Source organism: Pleurodeles waltl, chromosome 3_1 (genome assembly GCF_031143425.1).
Source record: "Pleurodeles waltl isolate 20211129_DDA chromosome 3_1, aPleWal1.hap1.20221129, whole genome shotgun sequence".
Lineage (NCBI taxonomy): Eukaryota > Metazoa > Chordata > Amphibia > Caudata > Salamandridae > Pleurodeles > Pleurodeles waltl.
Genome location: NC_090440.1, coordinates 1,050,500,610 through 1,050,513,471, shown reverse-complemented (window position 1 = coordinate 1,050,513,471; position 12,862 = coordinate 1,050,500,610).

The window sequence follows — 12,862 nt, the reverse complement described above, 5'->3', positions numbered from 1 at the left end:
ATGTAATAGTAAAGCTTTGACTTACCAGAGTCCATTCCTCCACCTAATCCTGCGCGGCCATCAGGATGCAGAATCGCCAAGACCTGCTCCTCCCATGTTGTTAGTTATGGGGGAGGAGGTGGGGGTCCGCCGCCAGTCCGCTGAACCGCCAGGTGGTGTCTGGAGACCACGGAACGCACCTTCCCCTGTAGGTCGTTCCACCTCTTCCTGATGTCATCCAGATTTCTTGGGTGTTGTCCGACTGCGTTTACCCTGTCCACTATCCTTCGCCATAGCTCCATCTTCCTTGCAATGGAGGTGTGCTGCACCTGTGGTCCGAAAAGCTGTGGTTCTACCCAGACGATTTCCTCCACCATGACCCTGAGCTCCTCCTCCGAGAACCTGGGGTGTCTTTGCCGTGCCATGGGGTGGTGTAGGTGATGTGTGGGGTGGTGTGTGGGGTGATAAGTGTGCTGATATGTAGTGGGGTGTTGTGTGAGGTGCGTGGAAGTTATGTGGGTGATGGTGTTGTGTGCCTGTGGATGCTAGTGTTGTTGATGGTGGTGTCTCTCTCTGGCTTTCGTTCGTGATTTGTAGTCGTAAGGGTTTGTGGGTGATGTGGGTGTGTGTTTTATAGTGTATTGAGTGTGTGGAAGTGGTGTGTGTATGTGTATCAGGTGTGTGTATTTGGAATTTGTCCAATGTGGCTGTGTTTTGTAAGAGTGTGTGTATTTTGAGCACGGCGGTGTGTACCGCCAATCGAATACCGCGTCTATCACTATCTAGCTCGGTGTGGATAGCACTGTGCTGATCAAATGCTTAAAATCTTTGCTAGATAAACAGACATTTGAGGTGAGCAAATCTAGAGTGTCGCTGGTGTTGCAGAGTGCTCCTTACTAGAGCTGCTTTCCACCTAAACTTGGGAATTACCCAGAGTTCTCTATTCTTTTTTTGCATATATATATATATATATATATATATTTATATAAAATTCATTGCAAAAACCAAAAAGTTACAGAGACGTTAAAGTTAGGTTCTGAATTTACACATACAAAACCACAGAAATTCAGCTGCTATAATTAGAGTAATAGAAGATGTCATGAATTATGTCATATGTGAAGTAATTAGCTGTGAATGGCAAGGGCGCGAGTTATAATTACCTTAGGGCACAAGTTATATTTACTTGAAATAACTCTAACTATAATAGTGGAATTTCTATGGTAATGTGCATGTAAATTCAGAACCTAGCTGTAACATCCCTGTAACCTTTATTTTTTTCAGTTAATTTCTATGTTTTTAAATGCTGATTCCTAACCATAATGTCCCTGTGACCTTTGTTTTTTTCAGTGAATTTCTATTTTTTAAAAATTAGCTGTGGGTTAGCCAGCAGCCAGGCCCTGCGCCCAACCCCCTATGTGCTGCTACACCCTGCTTGCATCCAGCCCCATGCCAAGCGCAGCCTATGGCTGTGCGCAGAAGGGGTTGCCTGCAGAGCCTGGCCATAGGCCAAGCCCTGTGGCCAGTTCCCCGTAGGCATCCAACCCTGTGTCATACAAGGCCTTTAGCCAAACATAAGGGACTTCTAGGTCATTTCACACATTTGCATACTCATAGTAGTTAAAAGGGAGACTGACATACTCTGTTCTCAACAGGAGATGACAAGAAGAAACCCACTCATGAGTGCCAGGGGTTGGCCAAAGGTCCTGGCCTGTTGCCAGACCCTGCAGCCAGCCCCCCAAAAGCATCCAACCCTGCTCCACGCAGGGCCTTTGGCCAAACAGACAAGGCTTTAAGGTCATTTTGCACATTTGCCTACTCGTAGTAGTTAAAAAGGAGTCCAACGTTCTCTATTCTCAATAGGAGAAGACAAGAAAAAACCCACTCGTCACAGGCACTACAGAAGATATTGTGCTCTGAAAGAGCAACAATGCATTCACCTCGATCAAGGATTTCAGATAATTTTTCAAGGTGGAAGAAGGCACACTTGCTTGCTTTGTCCAAGAGCAAGAAGTTAGGATGATTTCTACTTTATGGAAGGGAGCTTCAACCAGGGCACCTGCTTTGGTTTTTTTTATAAGTGCTTTCCGTTGTAAATTAATTTCTGTGGCATGAGCATCGGTGCCAAACTGCACCCTTATTTATGCAAGAAGAGGGCACTGTTTTGCGCAAAATATACACTCAACTGGAGTACTTTCTACTGGCTAATTAGTAAGTGCTACCTCGTTGGGTAAATGTATAGTGCATATTCCACACTACAGCTGGTAATGGACCCCAAGGTAGTGTCTCCAGTGACCTAGTGTGTCTGTAATTTTGACAATTTGATTGTTCCTCAAGCCTTTTCATACAGAAGTCTGCAATAATGAATCCTTGTGTGGAGAAGACTAATAGTAGACCACAAAAAGTTGGGTCTCCACCAAACAACGGTACTTCCACTTAATTATATGTAGCAAGTACTTTGTTGTTTGGTGGAGATGTGCTTAAATTGCCTGTTCTCCTGGGGACTGTAAGAGGAGCCTTTGTACCCGGCAGTCCCTGCCTGCTCCCGCCTCCAGCAGGACCCAGCATAGCTCCTACATGTGGGGAGCAGCTACAAATGCTGCTCCCTGCTTGCAGGAGCAATCCTTTCATCTGTTTTCAGGCCACTTGACAGCGGACAAGAGAACAGATTAAAAGTCTACTCCCAGCAAGTGGCAGCAGTTTTCCTGCTCTCACCTGCTGGGAATTGACCTACAGCTTGCTCCTGCTTCATGGGAACTGTCACAACTTTGGGCAAGGGAAAGGAAACTGCTATCTCCTAAGGGTGGGTACTTGGGGAGATAAGAATCCAGCCCTGGGGGATACCGTCTCCAGGGCAATTAATGGCTCCAGGAGGGGTGCCATGTGCCCCCCTTCTTTCTGTTTGCACGGACTGGTCTGGAGAAGGTGGTGGTCTTCAGGGCCAAAAACTGCCCAGGTGGGGGGCTAAAAACAGACCCGGAGGGGTGCACTTTTGATGTGGCCATGGCCCTGGGAGGTGGTGTCCCTGGGGTGAATATGGCCAGGGAGGAGAGACACATGGCCCGCCACCTTTTTTGCAATCCCATGCCATGGGGAGGTGTTGTCTCATCAGCAATTTAACATACAGGAAGGTGGTCAGCGCGACTCCCTATGCAAGATATAGTTACTTTAGGGCACCAATTATAAGGCAAGCTGTAGGAAGCTTAGTGTTTGTGATTACCAAATTGTACATTTTTGCAATTCGCTATTTGATAATCACAAACACTAATGTACGAGAGTATGTTTCATACTTTCTGCAATTGCCAGCAGGTAGCAGATAGACCTTCCTCTTCAATATTAGCAAGGTAGGCCTCAGTTTGCGACCAATTGGGAATCGCAAAAATCACAGGGATGGTGATCTGCTGGGGTCATGATTGCTTTTAAATAAAGTAATCCTTTTTTTAATGCAGCCCATTTTCCTTAAAGGAAAACGAGATGTGTTTAGAAAAAAAAAAAAAAGTTTTCTGTTTTCTTTTGTGAAGGGCTTACCACCAATTTCAAGGAGATAAAATGTGAAGGTTTGCGCCCCAAACCATTTGTATATAGCAATACAAATCGGTATTTGGAAAGCATGCCATAAACACGCCCTTTCCAAATACCAATTCGCAATCCCAAATTGCGATTGGTAACAGGTTACCAAATTGCAATTTGGGCTTTGTACATTTGAAAATGCCTTTTTGCCTTCAAAAACGGCCTGATTCCACAAATACCTGGCCCAAAGTTACTTGGGATAACTATATCTAGTAAATGTCAGTAGTTTTGTTAGCTTAAAACTGTATATTTTAACTGATATTTTCACTATCTATAACATCCCTTTAACCTTTGGGTTTTTCCAGTGAATTCCTAAGTTTTTTTTAATGAGTATCAAGATATTTTTACACTTTCTAACTATAACAATACTTTAACCTTTTGTTTTTTCAGTGAATCTCTATGTTTTTTTAATGTAAACTAACGTGTTGATTGCAGTGCACGACTTGTGGGTCGGTGTCCAACCCTGATGTAACAATATAAATGGTCTCATTTTAGGTAAGGCAGACCTACTGGCTTTGTGAAAGGGTCAAAACATCAAAGTATCAAAAGAAGGGAGACAATTGGCTTTATCAAGGGCTCAGCAGATCAACATATATAAAGCAGAACTATTGGCTTCGTCAAAAAGTCACCAATAACCATAATCAAATGTATATTTTATAAATTCACTCACTGCAGTTGTTAATGACTCGAGCACTAAGGGTGAAGGTCTCCTACTTAGCACCCTTCTGCTGAGGACAAGACCATCTCATACTTAGCACTTAAGTGGTTAATACTAAAGACTGTCATAACATCTTTGCAATAAAGCATTATTAAAGAGAATCTTTAAAAATGTATTTGAGTCTTTTTTAACATATTTCAGCAATAAAGTGCAGCCACAGAATAACCCACAACGTATCCCTGTACCCCAGCTGAAGAGCACACAGCTCCAGCTTTGAGTCCTTTAAAAAATATTGTAAGCTGTCTTGGGGAAATAGCTTTAATGACCAAGGCAACTTAGTGTGTTTTTAATGCTGCTGGGGGCCTATCAGGAGCACTCCAAAACATTAAGAAAATGCTTGGTTGTACCACCCCCCTTCTAGGGGCACCACCAGGGTCAGACAATATCAGAAAAAAAGCACTTGCAGGGCAATATGGTGTGCTCCCTGCCAGAACAGTGATTAATAAATGAGCACTGGTATGCACCTAGAAAGAGTGGCCTGGATGAGGCTTCCAGAAATGTAGGCGCCCATTATGAACACGGCAGGATAGCCCGTTGCAGACCATGCTGATGGTCGATGGAAGACCGCCAGTGGTGGCGGCAGGCATCCCACCATATTCTGACGCATGGAGCCTCACACCATGTGCCATGCTGGCGGTCGGTGGTGGAGGTGGATGCTGCTCCACCCTCACCGCCATGTCAGTCCAGACACTGCCACGTCTATAATGATGCATTCATAGGCGTGGCGGTGTATGGAAGTGTGGCGATGCCGGCGGAGCAGCATCCAAGGAGCCGGTTCCCTCCCGGAGCAGTGCCACAGAACAGGTAAGTGCTGTCCGAGAGGGAAGTGGGACAGGGGTGTGTGTGTGTGAATGCATGGGGGTGTGTGTGTGATTGTGAAGGGGGATGTGTGTCTGCATGTATGAATGCCTGTGTGCATGTAGGAATATGGGTGCATGTTGATGTAGGGGGTTGGGGTTTGGGGGATCTGTATGGAGGGGGGTGTGTGGGATTAGTAGCGGGGGCAATGTGTCACATACAGGCGACAGGAAAGAGAATTCCTGTCACCTGTGTGCTTTCCGCCAGGGATTATCTGGCGGGGTACCCCGCCAGGAAATCCCTGGTGGAAATGGGATTATTATCCCACCACCGGTCTGGCCTCCACTGCCAGGTCGAAACAGCCTACCGTCAGCGCGGCGGTCGATTCTGGCCTGGCGGCAGGTAGTAGTGAACTGGCTGCTTTGCAGCCAGTTCACTATAGTGTTCAGAATATGTCTGTCTGAACCGCCATGCTGTTTGCGGTAATGACCGCCACCACCGGCGTGGCGGTCATTACCACCATGCTCATAATGAGGGCCTTAGATTTATCTTCAGTTGCTGAGATGACTGCTCTGATAAGACGTCTATGCTCTTGACTTGACAATAGCTGTGCTTCTGAAGACTTAGGGCCCGATTACGAGTTAGGCGGCCCGAGGACTGCCAAACTCTCTGTGGTGGTCGGATCACCACACTCCTGGCGGTCCGACTGCCAGATTATGATCCTCGTTGTCAGACTGTCAGGAGACCGTTGCCTCCGACGGGATCAGGGACCTGACGGGTTGGCGGCAGTCAAAGTTGTGGTCAGTCACGGCAATGTCAAGTTCAGCACCACCTTGCTGATCATGACTTGCCTTTCTGCCAGCCTTTCCATGGCGGTTGCACCATTGGCGTAAAGGCCTTGCTCGAGGCCGCAGAGTAGCCCCTGTCAGCACCCTCGGAATGCGCACTGTCTGCTATGCAGATGGCATTGGCCTTGGCTTGACAATACTTGACAACAGCTGTGCCCGATTACGAGTTTAGTGGTCCGAGGACTACCAAACTTGCAGTTGAGGTCGGACCGCCGCACTCCTGGCAGTCCAACCGCCAGATTATGATCCTGGCAGTTGGACTGCCAGGAGACCGCTGCTCTGCCGCGATCAGGTATCCAGACAAGCTGGTGGTGGTCAAAGTCTTGGTCAGCCACTGCGGTGTCGAGTTTGACACCGCTGTGCTGATCAGAACTTCCCTTTCCTCCAGCCTTTCCATGATGGTTGCACCGCAATGGAAAAGCTGGTGGGAAGGCAATGCTGGAGGCCAGGCGGGGCCCCTGTACTGCCCACAACCATGTTGTGGGCAGTGCAGGGTTCCTCCAGCCAGCATCCCTAGAATGCGCACTGTCTGCTATGCAGACAGTGCGCATTCCGAGGGTGCTGTGTGCAATGGCATTGGCCTCGGCTCCCAACTATACAGACAGTGCGCATTCTGAGGGTGCTGTGTGCAATGACATTGGCCTCGGATCCCAGCTATGCAGATAGTGCACATTCCGAGGGTGCTGTGTGCAATGGCATTGGCCTCGGCCGCTTTCACTGGGTGAACGGAAGAAACATCATAATATGATGGTTTCTGACAGTCAGCTCTTGGGAAACATCGTAATACAATGATATTGAGGCCGCTGGATTGACACTTGCCTCACCACTGCCGTATTGGAGTTCTGGAGGTCCGACCACCTAACTCCTATTCGGCTCATTACGCTTCTGTGCCAAGGAAGGATGGATGGTGCTGAACACCTCCCTCCTTTACTCTAGGATTTTAAAGCTACACCCTTTGGGACAAGGTGGTGCAAGCACTGGCTCTATGAAATAGTATAAGTCTGATAGTTTTTTATGGTGATGCTGAAGACATGGATCTGTTAGATGGTTTATCAGTGCACGGCTTGTGGGAGAGTGGACAAGCATACTCTGTATGCATTCTTACCACAGTGTGATTATGCCATATTGAAGGTAAAGGGTTCTCAGTTTATATTGCTACATGCAGCTTGAAAGTGTGTTCATGCAGAAAAGATGCCAGTGCAGTTCTTTGCCACTGAAAAGCAGGTATTCTGAGTCAATGAGCTCCCTGATGTGGTGCGGGTTGGTAGGCCAAAGAGCAAAGCCTCAGAGGTTCCCATTAGAATGTGGCCATCTTTGGCCCAAGCTGGCCCCTTTCAGTATTTAACCACTAGAGCTTCCTTACATGTTTGTGCCTTTCAGAATCTTTAGGGAAAGTGCATTTTCAGGGTTCTTGCTGAAGTGTTGTTAAGCAGGGAGACTAAAATAAAGGGTTATTACCAGGCAAGCACACATTGGTGCTAAATGACTGGTTGCTTCCACATACAGAATATCATCTAGAGAATCTGTGGCTAAGAACTATGCACTTATGCTAGCGCAGGTGTTCTAATAAAAATTATTAACGAGTGTTTATGTATTCTGAATAATGGGTTTGTGTAGAAAATATAATAACTTAGAAAAATAATGCACACATTTGAAAATGTGATTACGATGACTGGACGCCAATGTTCACAACGTGTACTTATTAATATTCTAGTACTGTGAAATGATGAATATATGTTTGACTAATGTAGTAATATGACATATTAAAGGTTATGCATTATGTATTAACTTTATTAATTGTAGGCCTTAACTTAGTGAAGGTCTTGGCCTAGTTGCCAGGCCTCATGTCAAAGCTGTATTTCTTAACGTTTGATAAATGGCTGTCGTAGAGAGTTAAGCTGTGATTTTCCATTTGCATTGTATAAAAGTGCTCATAACTGAAAGTTTCTCATGCAAAACGAATGCTAGAAGATGCTGTTCTTGCTAATGTAACATTTTGGGTGTAAACTGTGAGACTGACTTTCTCAGGAGGAGAGCAATGGAGATAGTGACTAGAGTAGAAGCTGCAACAATATTGTTACCTGTTGAGCCGAATGATGAAGACATTGCAGGACAACCAATCAACAACATGTGAACGGAGTAATAGTAGAATTCATAGATTTGGAGTTTTAGTTTTATTGGACAAAGTGTGAACATGAGATGAATTGACCAATAGGGATTTGGGAAATAGTTTTACTGGTTTTGATTTAACGAAACTGTACTGAGAGATGACACCGTCTTTGTCCATTTTCTTACTGGTCGAAAGGTCAATATTTTCTTGTGCGTCTTGACAAAAGACATGTTTAACTTTAATGCTTAAAAACTTAGGCCCGTATTTATACTCCGTTTGCGCCGAATTAGGGTCGTTTTTTTCGACGCAAATTCAGCGCAAAACTAACGCCATATTTATACTTTGGCGTTAGACGCGTCTAGCGCCAAAGTATGGGCAAATAGCGTCATTTTTTGGCGTGAACGCCTTCCTTACGTTAATGAGATGCAAGGAAGGCGTTCCCGTCTAAAAAAATTACGGCGACGCAAATGCGTCGTATTTATACTCCCGGGCAAAAATCACGCCCGGGAGTGGTCGGGTCAAAAAACCCCGCATTTGCGCCACTTTTTAACGCCTGGGTCAGGGTAGGCGTTAAGGGGCCTGTGGGCTCAAAATGAGCCCACAGGTGCCCTCCCCTGCCCCCAGGGACCCCCCCTGCCACCCTTGCCCACCCCAGGAGGACACCCAAGGATGGAGGGACCCATCCCAGGGACATTCAGGTAAGTATAATTTTTTATATTTTTTATTTTTTTGGGTGGCATAGGGGGGCCTTATTTGTGCCCCCCTACATGCCACTATGCCCAATGACCATGCCCAGGGGACATAAGTCCCCTGGGCATGGCCATTGGGCAAGGGGGCATGACTCCTGTCTTTACTAAGACAGGAGTCATTTAAATGGCGTCTGGGCGTCGAAAAAAATGGCGCAAATCGGGTTGAGGCGATTTTTTTGCCTCAACCTGACTTGCCCCATTTTAAGACGCCCTAACGCCATTTTCCCCCTACGCCGGCGCTGCCTGGTCTACGTGTTTTTTTTCCACGCACACCAGGCAGCGCCGGTCTGCTAGCGCCGGCTAACGCCATTCCATAAATACGGCGCCCGCATGGCGCTTCAGAATGGCGTTAGACGGCGCTACATTTTTTGACGCTAAACTGCGTTAGCGCAGTTTAGCGTCAAAAAGTATAAATATGGGCCTTAGCGTTTTCTGAACTTTGATGCTGAATCCTGATGCCTTGCTGATCGACTGATGTCCTTAAGACGAAGACTGACTCTGCTTGCTGATCCACACTGAGGATAGGTATTATGAATTAGACTATTGATTTTCATGCATAGTTGCTTTTCCTTTCTTGGTACCAACTGCACTGTTTTGATAGAGCCGTAGATAGATGTTTTTCCAAATTCGTGTTACTAAATTGTTTTGCATGAAGCCCAACATGCTGATGCTAATCTGATGTTAGTTAAAGATCCTCACTAATGAAATTGTGCCAATAAGGAAAAATGCTTGATGAACTTCTCTGCTGAACTCGAATGTATGTAATCACTTTGTCGCAGTTGACTTTGTTATTAATTTGCACCATAACCTTAAAATGTGTCGTAGTTCAAGCTTTGATTAGATTACGTTTCTTCCACCACTTTGGACATCCAGTATTGTTTCTGTATGTGTTTCATTTGATATTGAGATTAAGCTACATGACTTTAGTATTGTTAATATAGGGAACTAAATATTCTAGCTTTTACTAAAAGGTGTGGATATTCAAGAATGAAAGTTCATGTTGCGGCACAATTACTGACTCTGTTGATTATTACTGTTATTGATTGTTGTTGATTATTTATATGTTGTATTGATTATTGATCTGCATGTACTGGAGGTATGGTAGGAACATCTTGTGAGTCAAAAGATTCATCAACCTATTCACGTCCCCTTGTAAGTTTACTTATTAAGGTCAGAGGCGCTAACACTTATAGCCTACCAAACTAGTAGAGTCCCTCTTGATGCCACAAGCTCAGCAGTGCCCACTTTTCTGCTTGCTGTTGCTGTAGCAGCGCAGCCCGATGCCGATAAAGCTGGCATCCACCAACAGTTTTGTTTTCAGACTAAGGTCAAAGTATCTCATTCCCTTGTTTCACAAAATAGGGCTATGGGACATTTGGAGACCAGCAGAGGTTACTTCCCCCAACAATCAATCACTATTTATCACTATAAAACCCCCAGTTCTATAGCAAGGACAATCTAAGGCAAAGAGAGAAAAGAAACCGAAAAGAAGGAAGAAAATAAAAGGGCAGAACAAGTGACGCGGTCTAGCTACAGTAAAAGCAACCTTTTTAAAGGATAAATTCCCTCACCCACCCAAAGGTGGCATGCTTCATCATAGGGAACCCCCTCGTACCGTGATAACTAATCACAGTGTGGGCGACAACCCTCTCCTCTGAGAGGGGGGAGATCTTGTGGATGTTTTTTAGAGGTAGAGTCATTCTACAGTGATAAGCATAGTGTGGTGAGAGGGCAGAGTGTAAATTAATGTAAAAATGAGAAAAATGTAATGTGAGTTAAAACTAACTTCAGAGTATGCTTCTAGTTTTATTGGTGCAAGTCTGTGTTAGTATTAAAAACCAAGAGAGAACAGATGTAATCTAGGCCTGTCAGTTCACATTTCAAAAGAAGGTAGACATGTTTCTGCCTATAACCCTCAACAGAGATGTTGCGGCTTTCTTCAGGACCTAACGTGAAACTTCTACCTTCATCAGTGATCAAAACCCAAATGAGTAAAAAGAGAAGTGCAAAATATATACAACACCATCCAGTGGTTTTCAACAGGCAGCAAATAGGTTGGAGCGATATAAGCGGTCCACTGGCAGACCTGTAAAAGACAATGTAGGAAGCTTTTAATAGCGTAGCATAGCTCAGCCACATCATGCATGAATAAAAAAACATCCAGCTCTGGGGTACTTTGATACCAGCCCCTGGTCAATGGTGTACTCACCTTGGATATTTAATGTTATAAAACTATGATAATGCCAAATAGCTAAAAATGATCAATTGAAACAAACTCAAAGTCGCTTACCCACAGCAAGTTGAGTTAAACGCCTCACCTCAGGCCCTTTCTAGAAGTTCAGGGATATGTTGCGCAGAATGAGATGTTGTCCACCCCCTCTGTCCTGACCTCTCCACTGCCAGCCTCGTTGTTGTGAGAGAGCCTACCCATATACAAGGGACAACTATGCAAATTCCGTATTCAACCAAAAGGGCAGACCGTATGGCTCCAACTATTCTACATCTGAGGAAGAACAGGAATCTGACTGTGATTCTGGAATTAATGGATCACAACAGCAAGGCCTACACTGGAGAGGTTAAGACAGAGGGCGTGTACAACTTCCCAGACTGCTGCAACAGCAGTGGTGGCCTCCATCACCTTAGGGTTACCAGATGGCAAACTTTCAGCCACATTTCCAGCCACCCATTCCACCTTTTCATCCCCCCTGCCTCCATTCTATAACCCAACTTTTTTAGAGCAAGGCCGTGGGAGATTCAGGGGCAGAAGAAGAAACCAACGGTCCCAAGTACATTGAAACCTGCCTCCATCACCACTTCACACGAGGAGCATGTCAAAGACACCCTCTCAACCCAGCATGAGCAAAGCAGCGACCTTGTTGTTTACCTCAGTAGATGGAGCTTGAATGCTGTAGAAAGGAAGGTATTAAACAAAGGATTTGGTTTGGTCCCCCACCTACAAGGGTGGTGCATGTCAGATACAGAAAGAACTAGCCAAGTTCTTTTGCAAGATGAGATTGCATGTCTTTTTTTGCTGAGAACACTGATGCTGAAGGAAGACATCCCCAGCTATCACTAAATTTGTGTAAGAAGTCAACTTTCAATCCCACACTGCACATTGTTCCACCAAAGCTATTGGCTTTTCAGAAAGCGGTCCTCGAGTACCTAGAAACCAAAAGAAGCAGGTCAAAGGAGCCCTTCTTTGATCTCTCGAAGGAGGAAAAGCTAGCCCTTAGTAACCTCTGCAAGGATACTTCCATCACTATCAAACCGGCTGACAAGGGTGGGGCAGCGGCCATACTGGACACAGTCCCATATAGAGCTACATTTCTGAGACAACAAGAAGTCAGGAGTGCCTATCACCCAATGAAGTATGATCCTACCAAGAAGCTAATGTCTGCAATAAAAGAAATGGTAGAGGAAGCTAAAGATAATGATTGGATAACAGCCAAAGAAGGTCTGTAGAGTCTCTCCTTCTTAGCAGAAACATGGATGCCTATACTTTGGTCTCATTCATTTTGAAATGTGCACAGCTAGCCATGACAGAAAATGTGTTTGAGTTTGAGTATTGTCTGTATCTCCAGAGGTTCAGAACATCGATGGGCAGTACCTTCGCCCCCAGTCTAGCGAACCTCTATATACACACCTCTGGGACAGAGAGTGTGTTTGTGCCTACTAATCCATATCACTCCAACATAATTAAGTGGAAGCATTATATAGATGGCATTTTGGTCATCTGGAGGGGTGACACAGCATCCATCACTGTTTTTCACCTTTGGCACAACTGTTCTCAAGTACAATAGTACAAAACACATGCAAGAGCCTTGTCTTCTAAACTACAAGAGAGACATTATCCAGTTTTGATCATGCAGAAATCAGGTTGTGACTGTGAGGGGGGAGTTCATAGCTCTACAATGCTTCATCCTATTGATTCTTGATGATGCTAAATGTGTAAGCTGAGCATTTGTTTAATGAAAAAATATATATATATATATATTTTCTCCTGTCTCCTCCTCCTTCTCTGCCTCACTGCCAAAATACTAATCCGCCTTGCTAGAACGTACAATGCTGCCATTGTGAAAAAGCCAGATGCATT